Source organism: Curcuma longa, chromosome 1 (genome assembly GCF_044706935.1).
Source record: "Curcuma longa cultivar G26 ecotype Majalengka, Jawa Barat chromosome 1, ITB_CL_G26_1.1, whole genome shotgun sequence".
NCBI classification, from domain to species: Eukaryota; Viridiplantae; Streptophyta; class Magnoliopsida; order Zingiberales; family Zingiberaceae; genus Curcuma; species Curcuma longa.
The window spans coordinates 3,883,046-3,892,160 of NC_133861.1; positions in this window are offsets into that span (position 1 = coordinate 3,883,046).

A 9,115-nucleotide genomic window follows, 5' to 3' on the forward strand; every position below is an offset into this window, starting at 1 on the left:
TTTTTGAATCGATTAATTCTAGAGATGATCAATTTGTTCTCATGAAAGTTTTTTATTTTGAATGTGTGAAAGATGGAATTGATCCTTGCTAACTGTGTTCAACTTGGCGGGATTCGAATGACTTGGGTTTGGTCACAATTATGAGAAATCCCAAGGTGGTTTGGATAGCCTTGGGCTTTGGTAGGGTTTTGGAATTCGAGTATATGAGAATGATGTGGATCATTGTAGATTGAGGCTACTTGTAAAATCCTTGAGGTGAATGTTTGACTTGTATGATATGAAGATTGATTCAAGGCCCCTGGGGCATAGGTGAATTGGTTACGACGCAGCAGACTTGCAGAAGAGGGCAAGGGTTCGAATCCTGGCGAAGTCAGACAATACCCTCCTGCGTCGTAACCAACTGTATTTTCTCGATTTACCTTCTCACAGTTGGTCGTGGGGCCGATCGTGTGGGGCCGCTAAGGTGGCGGATCCACCTTTTGCAGAAGAAGATTGATTCAAGGAATTTAGAGCATCTCCAATGGTAGTTGTTGGAGAGGTTTTTTGTGATTATTTTTTCTTATACATATCAAAAGTAAAAATTTGTATATCTCTCTACTATAAAAAATCTTTCAATAATTTCTTTATTGATTTTATTCTTTATTGATTTTTTTTTCTTTATTTATATTTTACATTATTTGGATAATTAAAATTTTATAAAATTAAAAACAATGAGTATAATATCAAACAATATTTTTTTATAACGGCTATTTTATAAAAGTTATTTTGTAATTGTTATTTTTTAATAATTAGTTTATTAAATCTATTTAATTGATAGTATTGAATGTTATTAATAATTAAAAATAGATTACATAAATAAATACTAGTACATCAAATAAAAGATAAAAATTATAATAATATATAAAAATTAATTTAAACACAATTTTAGATTTGCCTTTTCTCTTTGTCGCCTTTTGACTTATTGAACGAATGTAAATTTCACAGTCGTCTATAGCAACACTTATATTCAGATTTGATGTGGAAGTGTCTTGTCCTTGCTTTTTTATTAAAGTAATAACTAATTAATTATGGAATATATTTTTTATACTCTTTGAGAATCCTTTGTACATGTATATATTTGAACACTTCAAATTCTCAACACAATTCCAATGGGGGCAATGCTTGTTGTAGTAATCAACAATACATTTTCAAAAAGTTTAATCTTTCTGGTCATTAACAATGATTGCATCGGTGCTGATAGTAGCCTATGACTTCACAAAGACCACGTCTTCATCGAGAGATCAAACTGTTTGTTTTAAGTCATTTATCTCTGATTCATATTCGCACTCTATATGTGGAGTGTAGTAGCCACTGAGCTCTTGGAACAAATGATAACATTACAAGTTCTTTGTCATTGACAGATATATCGACATTATCTATTCTTGTTTCATTCGAAGGTATGACCGATGGTTGAGAAGGAAAAAATATGTACGATAGAGTTGACATTCCAAATTAGTTGCCCACGAGCCAGCATTACTCAGATTTATCAAAATTTTTTGAAAACTTTAGAAATTTGAAGAATATTGTTGGACATATTAAATATTTTAAGGTTTGGAGGGTATTGTGTGTGAGAGGAAAATTGAGAATATTGGATATTTAAATGAATGCGAGTATTTTGAGAAGATGTATTTTCTTCCATATTTGGAGAATTCAAAGATTTGCAAAAGAAGGATGGAAAGATGTATTTTCTTCTACATTTAGAAAATTCAAAAGATTTATAAGAAAAAATATTGATATTTTCATCCATCTCGAATAAAAATACAAATAGAATGAAAATAATAAGAAAGAAGAAGTAGAAGGTGGTAAGCTGAATGAAAAAAAAAATATCGAAGATGTAATTTATATACAATTTTTTTAAAAATAAAAATAAAAATTAGTCGTTGAACAACAATTAATTTTTATATTCTATTAATTTTATTTTTTCAAAAAAGAGTTGTTATCCAAAAAATTAAATAATTTTAATTTTTTACAAAATAAAAAATAAAAAGGGGAGCCAATCCCAACCTTTAATTAAACGGAGCTCCTTCTTCCATTTGACATGTCCCACTATTGCGGATGCTCTTAGAGCCTATTTAAGGTTAACAAGACTACCATAAGCTTTGAGAGTCCAAGATGAGAATTCTATTGCCATTAGAGTCTTTGAGGTGCATACCCTAGGGATCAAGAAAGAATTATAAGACATGTATACACAAAAGTTTAGTCCCTAGGTAGATTTTGGATTTTAGATCTAAGTTTTGAGAGTTTACACATAAGTGAAGAATTGAGAGTCTATAAGTCAATTTTAACTTAGGTGAAGACTTGACTATAGTTTGGTTATAGTCTATGTTTTAGTTTAATAGAAAGACAAACAAGAAGGTGGTAGATGATGAAGGAAAATCAAAACTTCTTGGGTCGGCCTTGGCCCGTTTCCATTTGCAAACGCCACCCCAGCCTATCATCTACCCGTTAGTTTCCAGGATGATGTAGGCTTCGCCGGGAGGTACCTCCAGATCCGGAAGCTGCTGATCTGGGTCTTTATTTCTTTTACTAAGGCCTAGTCAGAGGCCTTCATTCTTTTGTCTCTATGGGGAGACGTCTTCTCGTACAAAGGACCTAATTTGGCACTTAGATTAGGTATATAGGTTCTTGCATAATTAAGAATACCTAACTACGACCGTAGTCCTTTCTTTTCCTTCAACTGCTCCTCCTTGAACTCTGAAATTTTCTTTATTATGTGAGGCTACAGTCTGAGCTTTCCTTCTCCAATTTCTGCACCAAGGAATTCAATCTTGGATACCGCCAATTTGCATTTTGTTGGAGAGACAATAAGTGCATGCTTCTCACAGATATTAAGCATGCCTTCCAAATGCTTTACATGCTCCTGTTCAGTTTTAGAGAATACTAATATATCATCAATATACACAGCAATGAATTCCTCTGTACCTTTGAAGCAATCATCCATCTTTCTCTGGAAAGCTGCAAGAGCGTTTTTCAAGCCAAATGACATTACTAGCCACTCGTAGAGTCCGGACGAACATATGAAGGTCGTCCATTCCACAGATGAAGGGTCCATGACAATTTGATGAAAACCAGACTTTAAATCAAACTTAGAGTAAATTTTTGAATTGCCTACCTTCTTCATGATGGTGTTGATACTGGGAAGACTATATTGGTCTTTATACGTATTGTCGTTCAATGTTCTATAGTTAAAGACCATCCTCTTCCTTTTATCTCTTTTCCTGTCACAGGATCAATACTTGTTCCTGACTGCACAATCATGACCATTGTCCTATGCTGACTCTTGCTAGGTCTGATAACCTTAAGCTTCAATAGTGCACCCACATGTCTTTCAAAGGCTTGCTTCTGTAGGATCGGGTTGGACCGGCTAGAGGGGGGTGAATAGACGGTTTAGTAGAATGACACTCGTCTTTAAAAAAAAACTTGGTTGCAACTGGATCGTTGCTTCCAAGGCAGTGAATGCTCAATCAAAAACTCCTTTAGGCGGAGAAGCCTTTACAATTATAGCACTGAGACTTAGAGAGAAGATTTACAAAAGTAATTGATGCTTTAATTCTAAAACTCTAAGTCTATTTATAGCCCAAGAGAATAGATCTAGATCGTTGATTGTAGATGAACTTTCTCCTGACCGTTAATTAGTTGATGCGATCCAAACCATTGATCGAAGATAACCTTAAATCACAAGCATTGATTTAAGCCATGCAATCTTCATGCAACGTTCACATGGATGGGAGATAAAGGATAAACTTTATCCTATTCTTTAATCCAACGTTCATGCAACGTTGTGTGTTTTATCTCCATGCAACATTTAGCCATGTAATGCAACGTAATTAATTTCTCCCTTAAGCCATGCAAGCCACGTTGTTTCTCCAATTATAACGTGCAATGCTTTCCAATTAAGCCATGCAAAAAGTCTCCAATGCACATGCAAACTTCCAACTTGGTCAACCCTGGTCCAAGTCAAATGTTGACTTGGTCAAAGTCAACATAGTTGACTTTTTGTAGGTGGATCTTCTGGGTGATTTCTGGTCAACCGGAGTTAGGCTCACCCGAACCCGATTCCGGCCTTTCGCCCCTCAAGCGTGCTTCCTTCCGGCTTCTCGTCCCTCGGACGCCGCGCACGTCCTTCTCGCTCCACCGGCGTACTCTTCCGTAGCTTTCACGTCCCTCGGATTGCACTGAGCCCGTCGGCTCACTTCCCCGCGCAACCCTTCTCGTTCGCTACGTCTTACGCTCGACTTCTTCCGTACCTAAGTTCCTGCACACTTAGCAAAGGGATTAGAATAACGCAGGACCTAACTTAACCTGGTTGATCACATCAAAACTAACCGGGGCACCAACAGCTTCATGGCAGGTGTGACATGGGATAGAGGTTTATCCTGAATTGTTATATCAGGTTTTATTATCTCTATTTTGCATAGTATCTGATTCTTCAACCAGTGCTGGAGGGGGTTATCACCTATGTACCCTTGTTCCTTCAACCTGCTTAACAACTAAGAATGTTTTGCCAAAATGTTTGAATTTGAGGGGGTACTAGTATAAAATACATTCTCCTATATTTCAAGGTATTCCATTTCCTCCATCTCCAATTCCTGTATGGCCGCTACTGTTGATTGATTGGTGGTTATTCAAGTACTAGTTGTGCAATAGCTTCTCTGTTTCTGATTGTCAAAACGTTAGAAGTCATATTGAAAACTAGGATTCTAAGCTCACCTCGGTAATCGCTGTCAATTACTCCATCTCCTATCTGAATACCTTCCTGCCATGCCGCACTTGATCGTGGTGCTATGCGGCCATAAGTGCCTTCTGGAATAGCCACAACTAATCCTGTGGGGAGTAGTGCTTTGCTGTTAGCACCCGCTTGGAGTTTCTTTGCAACCCTTGCAACCTATAAAAGGCTCGAGTGACAAAGAATTTAGGCAGACTTGAGCAATACCAAGCCTCTTATTTTCTAAGTGTTCAGAAGCTTGTGTTTCTTGGAGATCTTATGAAATAAATTGTTTGGGCCTCATCTCAACTTTTATTTTTGAGCAAGATCCTGTTTAATCTTGGTATCAGAGCAAGGTTTTCTCAAATAGCTGGCTAATTAAAAGGAAAATCAAGGTAAAGCAGGTAAGGGCTCTTTGTTTTACCACGTTGTTTTGCTTAATTAGAGGACGTAGGCTAGTTAAGCTTGTGGAAATCTTAACTTCCCTTTGAAAAATTCTTGGACTAGTATTCTCCAAAAAATTCCTGGACACATTCCCGCCATGGAAGGCACCTTTCAAGGATGAGTAGAAGAATGAAACAAATGATGAGAATAAGGAAGAAGACTTGGACGAAGCATTTCAACCATGTAGATCATACAAATCAAGTTCAAGCTATTCAATAGAATAAGTCGTGGGAGATATATCTCAAGGGGTAAAAATTAGATCCTACTTGAGGAATTAAATTTTTTTTCATTGATCTCCCAAATTGAGCTATAAAAAGATGAGACATGCATGACCCAAATTGGGTACTTGATATGCAAGAGGAATTGACTTTGAGAGGAATTAGGTTTACGAACTAGTTCCAAGACTTGAGGATTGGTCAATCATTTATACTCGTCGGGTAAAGAACATATTAAAGGATTTGTGCTTTGAAACAATGCTAATTAGTGGTCTAAGCTTTCGACCAAGTAGCGGGTTTGAATTATGATAATTAAAACTTATAAATCCATGGCTCATTTTTAATCCATCTCTATGCTTTTAGCTTTTAGCTTTGTAGCATTTAAAGGTTTTCTATTTTATCATATGGATGTTAAATTGACTTTCTTAAATGGTTCTGTCATAAAAGAAGTTTATTGTGAACAACCTCTTAGTTTTGAACATTTGGATTTTCCAAACCATGTTTTTGAACTTAAAAAGACTATGGTTCGAGACAAGTTCTTATACATGACTATTCAACCAAAAAAATATAATATTTTTTGTGGCTTAGTTGATTAACTAATCTTGAATCAATTAACTGATGAATTTTAATTGATTGATGATGGTTGAGTCGATCAAATAGTTTACTTAAGATGATCAACTAGTGAATAAAATATTTTCTATTAGTACTGATTGAGATGATAAATTTAAGTTGATTAATGACAACAGAAATGGTATAAGTAATCATTGATATGATAAATTGAATGGAAATGATTAGATGACCTAAGAGTTACAAGAAAACAATTAACTGATGATGGAATTCAATTAATTAAGGTAGTTATTAGTAGACCGGGAGCTATTGTGATTTGGAGAATATTTGACTAATAGTGAATTCAATCAATTGATCAATAACATAACAACATACTAGGAACTTGTTAGGAAGTATACTGAAAAGACTAGTTCTTTTGTATGTAAACATTTATGAAATAAAGTATCATGTATTGATCAAATGATTGCAATAGTGTATTTTGTAATAAAGTTCNNAAAATGTAAAATAATATGGAATTTTGCTTTATTACAAGAGATAATCCCCTATTTATACACGAATATAGAGATCTATTCTAGGAGAATTATTCTATAAAAAAAGAGAAACAGAATATTTATCCCTAACAGAATATTTATTCCTAAATATTCTAACACTCCCCCTCAAGCTGGAAAATATAAATCATATGTACCCAACTTGTTACATATGTAGTTAATTCGACGACCTCTTAGTGGCTTGGTAAATATATCTGCTAGTTGATCCTGTGAGTTAACAAAACTAGTAGATATTTCACCAGATATGACTTTTTCTTTGACAAAGTGACAGTCGACTTCAATATGCTTTGTCCTCTCATGAAAAATTAGATTCGAGGCGATATGCATAGCGGCTTGATTATCATATATAAGTGACATTTGTGTAACCTCTCCAAATCTTAACTCTTGAAGCAATTGTTTAAGCCATATAAGCTCTTGACTGGCTATGGTTATAGTTCAATATTCTGCCTCTGCACTGGATCTTGCTACAACATTCTGCTTTTTACTTTTCCAAGAAATAAGGTTATCTCCGACAAATATACAAAAACCTGAAGTAGATTTCCTATCAATGGGAGATATTGCCCAATCTGCATCAGAATAGCTTATGACTCGAGTATGTCCTTTGTCTCCGTACAAAAGACCATTTCCTGAAGCACCTCTGATATATCGGATAATGCGTGTCACAGCATCCTAATGTTCCTTTGAGAAACTGCTGGCTTGCTGTCGTTACTGGAAGAGGGCAGCGGAGAAGAGAAGTGGCTGATGTTGCTGCTTGTGTTGAGAAGAGAGGAGACGCAGACAAGCAGAAGAAGACGGTGTGATCCTTGCGTCGTGATCTGAAATCCAGAGACCCTAGCCGCGTGAGGAAGACGTGTTGCTCGTCGCGTCGAGGAAGACGCGCGACAAGGAGAAGAAGACGGCGCGATCCTTGCATCGCGATCTGAAATCCAGAGACCCTAGCCGCATGAGGAAGACGTGCTGCCTGTCGCGTCAAGGAAGATGCGCGACAAGGAAGCCGCTGCGATTGCTGCGTTGCGACGAGCAAAACGTGCAACGAGGAAGGCGGTAGAGGAGAAAAAAACGTGAGCTTTGCCTTCACGCGGAGGGAGAGATCGCCCTCCTGTTACTGCAGAAGGCGATGCATCGTTGCGGCAGGAGACGCGCTGCTTCCCGTGATCTCGGTTTCTCTGCTCATGGGAGAGGAGACGCCATGCGAATGCAGGGATGTGGCATAGGAATCTCGTCGCGTCGAGGAAGACGTGCAACGTGGCTTCATGTGCTCGGGCTCGAGATTAGGAGGAGGAGATACCTCAGAAGGGAGAGCGCCGACGGTTTCACGTGCGACGGAGAGCGCGACAGGAGGAGGCGGCGGAGGCGTTCGGATTTGCAGTCGGTCGGACAAGAAAGACTCGGTCGCTGCTGATGGAGGAGGCGACGCGTGGCTTGCTGGGAAGAAGAAGCGAAGGTGGCGCCGCGACGTAGCTCCGTAGAAGAAGCGAAGGTGGCGCTGCGACGTAGCTTTCCCTGGTCGGCGACACTCTAGAGGGGGAGGCGCCGCGAGACAGGGAGGAAGAGATGCGCGCGTGTGCTCGTGTTTTTCCGAGACACGATGAACATGCGCGGGGTGGAAAGGGAAGAGGAGAAAGAGAAAAGGAAAAATCTAATTTGGTGGCTCTAAATGGAAAACCTAAACCGGAGGAGGGAGGAAAACCCAAACCTAATCGGGCTCTGATACCAACCGCGAGACAGGGCTGATCTCTCGCGGTTGGTAAAGACGGCGAACAGAAACGCACGCGAGGAAAACGCGTGGCAAACAGAGAGAGAGAGAAGGAAGAGGATTGGTTTGGGCGGATAACCCTAAACCTAGCCTCGCTCTGATACCATGTAAAATAATATGGAATTTTGCTTTATTACAAGAGATAAACCCCTATTTATACACGAATATAGAGATCTATTTTAGGAGAATTATTCTATAAAAAAAGAGAAACGGAAAATTTATCCCTAACAGAATATTTATTCCTAAATATTCTAACAAAAAATAAAATTAGTTTTTGTATGAATTAATTTATTTAGTTGGATTGGTTTATTTGTTAGAAAATATTGTTTATCATTCTCCTTATCCAAGAACTATACCTCAACAAGTTAAAGAGGATTTGTCTCAAGGAACAATGCATATGCTTCATTGTCATCTCTTTTCTCTTCCAAAAAAGTAAGGAAACTTGAGATAAACTATGACTTTCATCTTTAAAAATGTTAATGTTGATGATCAAAAAACTTAAGCGGTATGAAAGTGATTCATCTAAAGAGAAAACACTTGGATGTCTTTCCATGCAATGATGTTTAAGTTTGGAAAGTAAAAAATAAAATTAGAATTAGTTTTTCTAACATACATTGGCGGAGTGCTTCTGGAGGATTTTTTGGCGGATATAATCTTCTGTATTATAATATTTTAGTCTTGAGATACTTTAGTATATATTTTATAATAATGATTACTTAGCATCATTCTTCTAACATTAATGTGATTTCTCTTTTCTACAAATTTTTAGTTTTGTGGAAATAAATAGACAAAGAAACCAAAATAATAGGTTAACAAGATTTAATCTCTCTAGAGATGGGTA